A 10,820-nucleotide genomic window follows, 5' to 3' on the forward strand; every position below is an offset into this window, starting at 1 on the left:
CTGTGACAAACAAACCAGAGGCTGGTAATAGGAGGAGGTTTTACTATGAAGACAGTGTTGACAACCACCAGAGTCCTGAGGGTAGGAGGAGGGAGGTTTTAACATTGAAGACATATTACAACACCAGAGGCTGGGTAGTAGTAGGAGGTTTACATGAAGACAGTATGACAACACCAGAGGCTGGTAGGAGGAGGTTTTTACATGAAAGACAGTGTGACAACACCAGAGGCTGGGTGGAGGAGGTTTTAACATGAAGACAGTGTGACAACACCAGAGGCTGGGGTGTGGTAGGAGGTTTTACATGAAGACAGTGTGACACACCAGAGGCTGGTAGTGAGGGAGGAGGTTTTACATGAAGACAGTTTTGACAACACCAGAGGCTGGGGTAGTAGAGGAGGTTTACATGAAGACAGTGATGACAACACCAGAGGCTGTGGTAATAGGAGGAGGTTTTACATGAAGACAGTTGTGACAACACCAGAGGCTGTGGTAGTAGGAGGAGTTTTACATGAAGACAGTGTGACAACACCAGAGGCTGGGTAGGAGGAGGAGGTTTTACATGAAGACAGTGGTGACAACACAGAGGCTGGGTAGGAGTTTTACCATGAAGACAGTGTGACAACACCAGAGGCTGGGTGGTAGGAGGTTTTACATGAGAAGTATTGTGACAACACCAGACGGCTGGGTATAGGAGGAGGTTTTACATGAAGACCAGATATGACAACACCAGAGGCTGGGTAGGTAGAGGAGGTTTTACATGAAGAACAGCATGTGACAACACCAGAGGCTGGGGTGGTAGGAGGGTTTTACATGAAACAGTAAGTGACAAACACCAGAGGCTGGGTATAGTAGGAGGTTTCATGAAGACAGTGTGACAACACCAGAGGCTAGGGTATAGGAGGAGTTTTTACATTGAAAAACAAGCTGTGACAACACCAGAGGCTGGGTAGGAGGGAGGTTTTACATGAAGACAGTGTTGACAACACCAGAGCTGGGTAGGTAGGAGGTTTTACATGAAGACAGTATGTGACAACACCAGAGGCTAGGTTTATAGGTAGGAGGGTTTTTACATGAAGACAGTATTGACAACACCAGAGGCGTGGGTAGGTAGGAGGAGGTTTTACATGAAGACAGTGTTGACAACCAGAGGCTGGGTAGAGAGAGGTTTTACATGAAGACAGTATGACAACACCAGAGGCTGGGTGGAGGAGGCAGGTTTTACATGAAGACAGTGTGAAACACCGAGGCTGGGTGTAGTAGGAGGTTTTACATGAAGACAGGTATGACAACACCAGAGGCTGGGTAGAGGAGGAGTTTACATGAAGACAGTGTGCGACAACACCAGAGGCTGGGTAGGAGGAGGAGGTTTTACATGAAGACAGTATGACACACCAGAGGCTGGGTAGGAGGAGGAGGTTTTACATGAAGACAGTATGACAACACCAGAGCTGGTAATAGGAGGAGTTTTACATGAAGACAGTTGATGACAACACCAGAGGCTGGGTAGTAGAGGAGGTTTTTACATGAAGACAGTGTGACAACACCAGAGGCTGGTGGGAGGAGGAGGTTTTACATGAAGACAGTGTGACAACACCAGAGGCTGGTGGTAGTAGGAGGTTTTACATGAAGACAGTGTGACAACACCAGAGGCTGGGTAGGGAGAGGAGGTTTTACATGAAGACAGTATGACAACACCAGAGGCTGCGTAGGATGAGAGGAGGTTTTACATGAAGACACGTGTGACCACACCAAGGCTGGGTAGGAGGAGGTTTTACATGAAGACAGTATGACACCCAGAGGCTGGGTAGGAGGAGGAGGTTTTACATGAACGCAGGTATGACAACCACAGAGGCATGGTAATAGGAGGCTTTTACCATGAAGACAGTATTGGGACAACATTCCAGAGGCCTGGTTAATGTAAGGAGGTTTTACATGAAACAGTGTGACAAGCACCAGAGGATTGTCGGTGTATTTTTTTTTTTTTTGGAGGTTTTACATGAGACAGTTGTGAACAAACACCAGATGGCTGGGTTAGGAGGAGGTTTTACATGAAGACAGTATGACAACACCAGAGCTGGTGTAGGAGGTTTTACAAATGAAGACAGCTGTGACAACACCAGAGGCTGGGCGGGTAGTGGTAGGTGGTTTTTACATGAGACAGTGTGACAACACCAGAGCGTGGGTTGGTAGGGAGGTTTTACATGAAGACAGTGTGGACAACACCAGAGCGGTGCGTGGTAGGAGGTTTTACATGAAGAACAGTGCTGACAAACACCAGAGGCTGAGGTTGGTAGGGAGGTTTTTACATGAAGACAGTGGACAAACCACCAGAGGCTGTGGCTGAGTAGCTAGGAGGTTTTACACATGAAGACAGTGTGACAACACCAAGAGGCTGGGTAGGAGGGAGGTTTTACATGAAGACAGTGTGACAACACCAGAGGGCTGGGTCGTAGGAGGAGGTTTTACATGAAGACAGGTGTGACAACACCATGAGGCTGGGTGTTAGGAGGAGGTTTTTACAATTGAGACAGTGTGACAACACCAGAGGGCTGAGGTAGTAGGAGGTTTTACATGAAGACAGGTGACAACACCAGAGGCTGGGTGTAGGGGGAGGGTTTTACATTGAAGAACTTGTGACAACACCAGCAGGCTGGGTTAGGGACGTTACTTTTGATTTTGACCCCCCCCCCCCCCCCCTTGTTCAGGGCCATTATTCCATGTTCTGTTAGCCCCACATGTTCTGTGAACTTGTTCAGTTTTATGTCTCGAGTGTTGAATCTTGTTATGTTTATACAAATTTTACACACGTTAAATTTGATAAACATAAAACCGCAGCTGACAGTAGAGAGGACGTTCTTTTTTGCGAGTTTAGATGTACTGTGGTGTGTTGGGCTGATGGACCATTGGGTTATTGCCTTCAAGTCAATCCCTTTATTCAGACGGTTAACATTATTCACAATTGCTTACAGATGGAGTATAGTCTTACTGCTGTATCGTGAGCGAGGAAGAGCAGCGTTGCATTTTTCATCCGACCAATGTCTTTATTTTACCTAGACGAGAACATTATCATGCATTTCTCATAACCCCACAGTTCTTATCATATTCATCATTGTTCAGGAGAGACCAGCTCTCCTCCTGTAACGCCGAGAGACCAGCTCTCCTCCTGTAACGCTGAGAGACCAGCTCTCCTCCTGTAATGCCGAGAGACCAGCTCTCCTCCTGTAACGCCGAGAGACCAGCTCTCCTCCTGTAACGCTGAGAGACCGGCTCTCCTATAACCAACACCACCAGATCTATCAATATAATTTGCATAGGTGGCTAATGTGGATTTAAATCTGAAAAGTCAAATTGTTTACAAAAAAGTCTGAGCCTCCCAGGCTCATGTTACCCAGGGTTAAGAACATACATTATAGACTAATAATATTACAGTTTATTGAATTGTATTACAGCCGCAACTTATTCCACGGATCCCTAAAATCTGTTTAATCTGTTGTTAGTAATATTCTTATTTTCTTTTTAAAAGACTCCCTGCAGTACCTCCTGGGCTAGAAACCTGGGTTTTAAGTGTATGAGTGGTCTGATGGACGTGAGGTCTAAAACACCTTCCAGCCTGTGGTTATCCACAATGCACTTGGGCTCCAGGTTGATCCCATTAACGCTCTGAACTCTTTTCCCATCACCGCTCTTCCAAAAGACACACACCTGTCAAAAAAACATCCCATTCTCCCAGCTGTCTGTCCGTGTGACTAACTCAAAAGGCATTCTGTAGTCTGAACACACACAGACACGATCCTCAGCAGCTCAAATCAAAGCCTTCTCATTACCCCCGGTTAGAGGCTAGCGAAAGGCAGGAAGAGCAGTGTGTCACGCTAGACAAGCCCTAATCACAGTGTTCAGCAGAATAATGGCTCTGTGTAGCCGTCCACTCTCTCAGGAAGGAGAACGAAAAGATAACCCTGCTGTAAATCTAGATTTCATCCTAGTTTTACATTTGGAGAAAGGATTTGGTGTTTGTAGCACGACTACGTCCATGTTGCCTGTGATAAACAGATGATACAGAGGACCCAGGATGCTCATCTAGGCTCTTCCACTGTTATCAGTGTCTGTTTGTAGACCTGAATGACGCTTCATATTTTAACCTCACTAATTAAGAAAAACTTCACCACCATTTCCCATTCCCAGTCATTTATTGGGTAAATCACCAACGTTTCAGGCATCACTGTGCCTTCTTCAGGGTAATATCATGAATACTTGTACCAGGTTATGTAGACAAACAGCGCGATTAGTTTGTTTACATAACCTGGTTCAAGTATTCATGACATTACCCTGAAGAAGGCACAGTGATGCCTGAAACGTTGGTGATTTACCCAATAAATGACAAGAGAGTTTATATTTAGAGTGTGCGACTCTTTATTTTTGATCGTTTATTCGCCGTTAGTCAGCACCGCCACACAAAATGTTTTTTTATGGGTGTGCGACAGCTCATGTTGTTTATTCTATAATTCCCCATTTCACCTACTTTCCCTACTCCGTCTCTCTCCGTCTCTCTCCGCTTCCAATTTAGAGTACAGGGTGAGTAGGAGGAGAACGATAGCAGCTTCCCGAGACAGCAGCTCCAGCAAAGCTGGGAGGAGGAGGAGGAGAAGGAGGAGAAGGATTGCAGCTTCCCGAGACAGCAGCTCCAGCAAAGCTGGGAGGAGGAGGAGGAGGATAGCGTTTGTTAGGAACACTACATGCTATTCTACCTTGATATGAGAAGATGAGGGTCGCCTACTCACTACTTTCCTCCCGTAAAACACAAGTGTTACTGTTCTAAAAGCCCCATGAGTCTTTGTAAAAGGTGTTCTGTTCTGCTGAGATGAAAAATGGTTGGTTCTGAAGTGGTTGAGTGGAGGCAGAGAGGACATCTAACAGCCATTTGGGTAGATGGGAAAATTCTCAATAGCTCTCCTTTCCTTTTTACTAGTTAATACTGGATTTAAATACAATACAGAGACACAATTTCTAATAAAATAAAATAAAAACTTTACTTCACATAATAACATCCCACCGGTCCAAGATAGGAAATAGAACTCTTGGAACACCAACTACAATGCCAGAGGAAACAGAACAGCACAGCAGTATCCTTGACAACCAACCATTTAACATTTTAGTCATTTAGCAGATGCTCTTATCCAGAGCCACTTACAGGAGCGATTCAAGTTAAGTGCTCTAATAACTTAGTGCTCTAGCTCAAGAGCACATTGACAGATTGGTTTGAATCGCCGAGCCGACTAGGTGAACAGTGACCTTTCGGGTTACTGTCCCAACTCTCTTAAAACCTCTTGAAGCTAGGGGGCAGAATTTTTATGTTTGGAAAAACAAAATCCCATTGTAAGCTGCCTATTTCTCAGGTCCAGATGCTAGAATATGCATATAATTGACAGAGTAGGATAGAAAACACTCTAAAGTTTCCAAAACTGTCAAAATATTGTAGTGAGTATAACAGAACTGATTTTGCAGGCGAAAACCTGAGGAAATCCAACCCGGAAGTGACTCTTATTTTGAAAAATCACTGTTCCATTGCCTGCCTTTCGTCCATTTAAAGGGATATCAACCAGATTCCTTTTCCTGTGGCTTCCTCAGGGTGTGAACAGTCTTTAGACATAGTTTCAAGCTTTTATTCTGAAAAATGAGCGAGATTTATCAAATCGCGTCAGTGGATGGCCGATGTCCTTCCAATAGTTCATGCGCGCAACACTGGTAGCTAGACATTTTCTTTCTCTCCTGTATTGAATAGTTTACAGTCCGGTTGAAATATTATCGATTGTTTATGTTAAAAACAACCTGAGGATTGATTATTAAAAACGTTTGACATGTTTCTACGAACTTTACGGATACTATTTGAATTTTCGTCAAGCCTTGATGACCTGCCTAAGGCTGTGGAATACTGAACATAACGCACCAAACAAATTGAGTTTTTTTTATATAAAAATAATCTTTTTCGAACAAAAGGAACATTTATTGTGTAACTGGGAGTCTCGTGAGTGCAAACATCCGAAGATCATCAAAGGTAAGCGATTAATTTTATTGCTTTTCTGACTTTCGTGAACAATCTACATTGCTCCTAGGTGTTCTTAATGTTTTGTCTAGTGATCGATAAACTCACACAAACGCTTGGATTGCTTTCGCTGTAAAGCATATTTTCAAAATCTGACACGACAGGTCGATTAACAACAAGCTAAGCTGTGTTTTTCTATATTGCACTTGTGATTTCATGAATATAAATATTTTTTGCAATTTTTTTTTAATTTGGCGCTCTGCAATTAAGCGGTTGTTGATGGAAATGATCCCGCTAAAGGGATCTGTGTCAAGATTAACTGCTAGGCTACCTGCTGCCCAGTGCTAGAATCTACAGTGAATTTAAAACCCTGCTCAGAGAGCCGCATAAAGGAATCATTTATGAGAACAATCCCTTTAACAGTCAGTCATAAACACTCCCTTTAACAGTCAGTCATAAACACTCCCTTTAACAGTCAGTCATAGACAATCCCTTTAACAGTCAGTCAAACAATCCCTTTAACAGTCAGTCATAAAAAGCAATGTCATAGAAACATTGGCTAAAACCTTTAAAGGAACATTGAAGCCTACTTACAAGAGGCGTCAGTGTCTGGTACATTCTCCTGTCCTGTGTGTGTCAGTCTCTCAGGATGACCTGGAGGAAAAGGAGGGACATTTCAGGATCAAAACAGGAACTAAAACAATATGTCATTATGGGAGAACGTCACAGCAATCTCTTCTCTTCAGCATTCTGGACATGCATCCAACCAATCGAAAACATGCCTGCATTTGTCCAACCAAATCAAAAAATATCAAGCCATCCGTCCGTCCAAACCAACCCAAAACATCCATGAATCATATCTAGCCTGATCCCAGATCTGGTTTTGCTCTCTCGCCAACTCCTACGGCCATGTTTTGGCATTTCAACGACCATAGGAATTGTCTACACAGCATTAAAAACAAAATCTGGGACCGGAGAGTTTCCCAAATGGTGTGTTACTTTTGACCAGAGTCCTATGGGTAGTGCACTATATAGGGACAAGTTTGTCATTTGGGACAGAGCACAGGCTAGCATTACATCACCTCGTGGGTCTGAAGTTCCACCCAACAGCAGAACCAAGTTCTGACATCGAGACACCATGTGAGAGTCAACTTGGCAGAGAGTCAACTTGGTGCAGAACTAAAATGAGATAAATGTAGCAAAATAGCACATCCCAAAATAACACCACTGCCTGAAAACCCAGAGGGGGGGGGGGGGTCGCTCAAGTAACCAATAGGGCTGAGAGAAAGAGTCCCTCAGGAGTGAAAGAGGGGGAGAGAGAAGGAGATCCTAGTCATATCAACAACCCATCCTACGGTGGTTGCTGCCATTAGATTCCCCCACTTTCTAAGTTTCTCTTCAGAGACATTCATCTTTGTCACATCCTTCTATGACATGTTCTGTTTTAGAGCAGTGTTCTCCTGTGAATGACGTTTTCTGAGCTCCTCACAGGGAGTTGTTCAATAACACACGATAACAGTCTTTTGACTGTAAGACAACAGGCTTCTTCCTATCGTTGTATGTTTCTCAAAGCTCTTAATGAAACATTTCCGTTCCTTGTATGCGTGCAACGTATTTTCTGTTGGTCACGTCATTTTACTGTTTGGGGGGGGGGGGGGGGGGGACAAAATCGAACCGTTTGTGAACCGCTTAATAAGGGTGGGTTAGTCAGCAGAAATATTGACCAAAATGTGCATCCCTCCTATGGGTAGTATTAAAACAACCATGGTATCTCCCCTGTGTACCCAGGCATCTGCCATCAGTCTTTAAACGTCCAGACTCACCTCCCACCCGCTCTCTCCCTCCCCTTCTCCCTCCGCTCTCTCCCTCCCCCTCTCCCTCCCTCTCTCTCTCCCTCCCTCTCTCTCTCCCTCCCCTTCTACCTCCCCGTCAGGGTTTTCCAAGAGGATCCATTCGGCTCTGGAAACAGATATGGTTCTGCCTCCTACACACACATCTGGAGAGTCTCTAACAGCTACAGATCCAGACAGCAGGGGATGCTGGGATGGGGATTGTTTAAAAAAATCTGAGAGAGGTCTTAACACAAGTTAGGCTGCAATGGACTGCACAACTCTCCTAACCGTTGGTGTGTGTGTGTGTGTGTGTGTGTGTGTGTGTGTGTGTGTGTGTGTGTGTGTGTGTGTGTGTGTGTGTGTGTGTGTACGCTCTTACTCCTTAAAAAGGCCTTATCGGTGGTCTGTGAGAGCGTGACCAGTAGAAACACCGGGCAGTCTATACAACAAATCATCAAATCGAAATGTTATTTGTCACATGCCCCGAGGATCCTCAACTCAATTTACGCAAATAACTAAGTGGAAGTGCAAGGCTGTTTTGGTGCCCTGGCTACCACGCTGTGAACAGTGGGAATCGAACCGGTGCACATGTGCAGATACTGTGTGTGACTGTGTAGCTCGCTATGAAAGATGCAAGCGTCTGTGTTGTCGGAAGAAAGGCAACTAAATCGGTATCCTGCGTTCCAAAAATACTGAATCTTAAGAGTCGATACCAAATCTTGACATTCAGAAATAGGAGTAGACGTACAAGAATCAATTATCAATTATTAGAAATAGGAGTAGAAGAATCAATTATTTTGGAGTTGACTCTCCCACCAATACGTACGTCATCGTCGTTAACGTTGGGTAAAAATGGCAGAGAAAGGCCAGCGACAGCAGCAAAGTCCTGTATGACAATACTTTGAGAAGTTAAATGAGAAGGAAATGCAGACTTTGGGAGGTGGAATTGAGGGACAGTAATGGTAGTAAAGGTACATCTGAAAGGGGACGCACGGTGAGACCCAAACCGGGCAGAAGGGCATTGTGTATTCACCTGTAATTTATACTCTTTATTTCTTATCGTTTTAACAGAAAAACGATTTTTTTTAAATGGCAGTTTAAACGTAACAAAAGTGTTCAATATGTCACATCACTACTCTACAGTAACTCCTTATAGTAGTGAACGTTATTATTACAAAGTTATCAGATACACACATGGACACTGACACGGGACACCGGCAGCCGCCATCACACACACTGTAACAGGACACTGGCAGATGCTATCACACACACTAACAGGACACTGGCATCCGCCATCACACACACAGTAACAGGACACTGGCATCCGCCATCACACACACTGTAACAGGACACTGGCAGATGTTATCAGAAAGCGTGCTCACGTCTTGGTAATCTGCCACCTCACAGTGTCTTGTCATGCAGGCCAGGGAGAAGCGTGCTCACGTCTTGGTAATCTGCATCACAGTGTCTTGTCATGCAGGCCAGGGAGAAGCGTGTTCACGTCTTGTAATCTGCATCACAGTGTCTTGTCATGCAGGCCAGGGAAAAGCGTGTTCACGTCTTGGTAATCTGCATCACAGTGTCTTGTCATGCAGGCCAGGGAGAAGCGTGCTCACGTCTTTGGTAATCTGCATCACAGTGTCTTGTCATGCAGGCCAGGAGAGCTGCTCACGTCTTGTAATCTGCATACAGTGTCTTGTCATGCAGGCCAGGGAGAAGCGTGTTCACGTTTGGTAATCTGCATTCACAGTGTCTTGTCATGCAGGCCAGGGAGAAGCGTGTTCACGTCTTGGTAATCTGCATCACAGTGTCTTGTCATGCAGGCCAGGGAGAAGCGTGCTCACGTCTTTGGTAATCTGCATCACAGTGTCTTGTCATGCAGGCCAGGGAGAAGCGTGTTCACGTCTTGGTAATCTGGCATCACAGTGTCTTCATGCAGGCAGGGAGAAGCGTGTTCACGTCTTGGTAATCTGCATCACAGTTCTTGTCATGCTTTGCAATTTCACCAAATAGCCTCAAGTTCTCCTCTTCCTCTTCTGTTTTATTTGAGTTATACAACTTCCTCAGCCTTTAAACAAGGATAATAATATGTTTTGTGATAACTGAACTGTCATTTTTAATTTAAGTGGGGAGAGGGGGGGGTATTTTTCTAAACGATAAGAATCCCAACTCTCATGTAAATGTTTTGACGTTGTTCTCTACACCGCTAGTGTGTACACCAAGTCCCACCCCCCGTGTATCACACAGAGCAGCAGAGACACTAGACAAGCACTTGGATGGGGCTGTTGGTGTCTGAGAACACAACATACTGACTATGTTTGGCCAGATGGTGGATCCGACTGGAGAGGGAATGACAGTAATGATAAACCACCTCCGATCTCTAGATTCTAGTGGAAAAATATCTCTGTCTTAACTAACCGAAGCCTGGCAGGCTGGACCCATCGTCATTTACCAACCAGAACGTGGAGAGTCATCTTCCAGGGTTTGGTTTGGGAACGCCCAACATTCCTGCTGTTGTCCCTTGGTATTTCATCATCAGCATGCCTAGTGACCATGTGTGTGTGTGTGTGTGTGTGTGTGTGTGTGTGTGTGTGTGTGTGTGGGATGCGTCAACAGGCATTCTGTTGCTGCCCCAGCACACCACAGGAAACACACCACCGCAAGGAAATTGTGTGATAACATCTGCCAGTGGGCCAGTGTGTGTGATGGCGGCGCCAGTGCCTATAGTGTGTGGCCAAGGTGTGAAACATCTGCCAGTGTCCATACGGTGTGTTAATACCCTGCCTACAGGTGTTGATGTGCGATGCCAGTGTCCTTACAGTGTGGGATAGCACTGCCAGTGTCCTGTACTGTGTGTGTGATAACATCTGCCAGTGTTCCTGTTACAGTGTGTTGATGGCGGATTGGGGCGGGGCCCCAAGTGTTTTTTTTTCCTGTTACAGTGTGGT

The 10,820-nt window shown here is 45.0% G+C and overlaps 1 protein-coding gene across 1 annotated transcript in view; it reads right to left on the bottom strand.

Annotated features, from left to right (window-relative positions):
- Window positions 1-6,696, bottom strand: part of LOC112074943 (signal-induced proliferation-associated 1-like protein 1) — a 76,470-nt gene extending 69,774 nt beyond the window's left edge. Inside the window, exon 1 of the mRNA XM_024142018.2 lies at window positions 6,635-6,696. The gene's annotated coding sequence lies outside the window, so the exon portion shown is untranslated. The remainder of the gene's footprint in view (window positions 1-6,634) is intronic.
- Between the last annotated feature and the right edge of the window lie 4,124 nt (window positions 6,697-10,820).

The sequence above is a fragment of the Salvelinus sp. IW2-2015 genome, unplaced genomic scaffold, assembly GCF_002910315.2.
Source record: "Salvelinus sp. IW2-2015 unplaced genomic scaffold, ASM291031v2 Un_scaffold2887, whole genome shotgun sequence".
In the NCBI taxonomy this organism is placed as follows: domain Eukaryota; kingdom Metazoa; phylum Chordata; class Actinopteri; order Salmoniformes; family Salmonidae; genus Salvelinus; species Salvelinus sp. IW2-2015.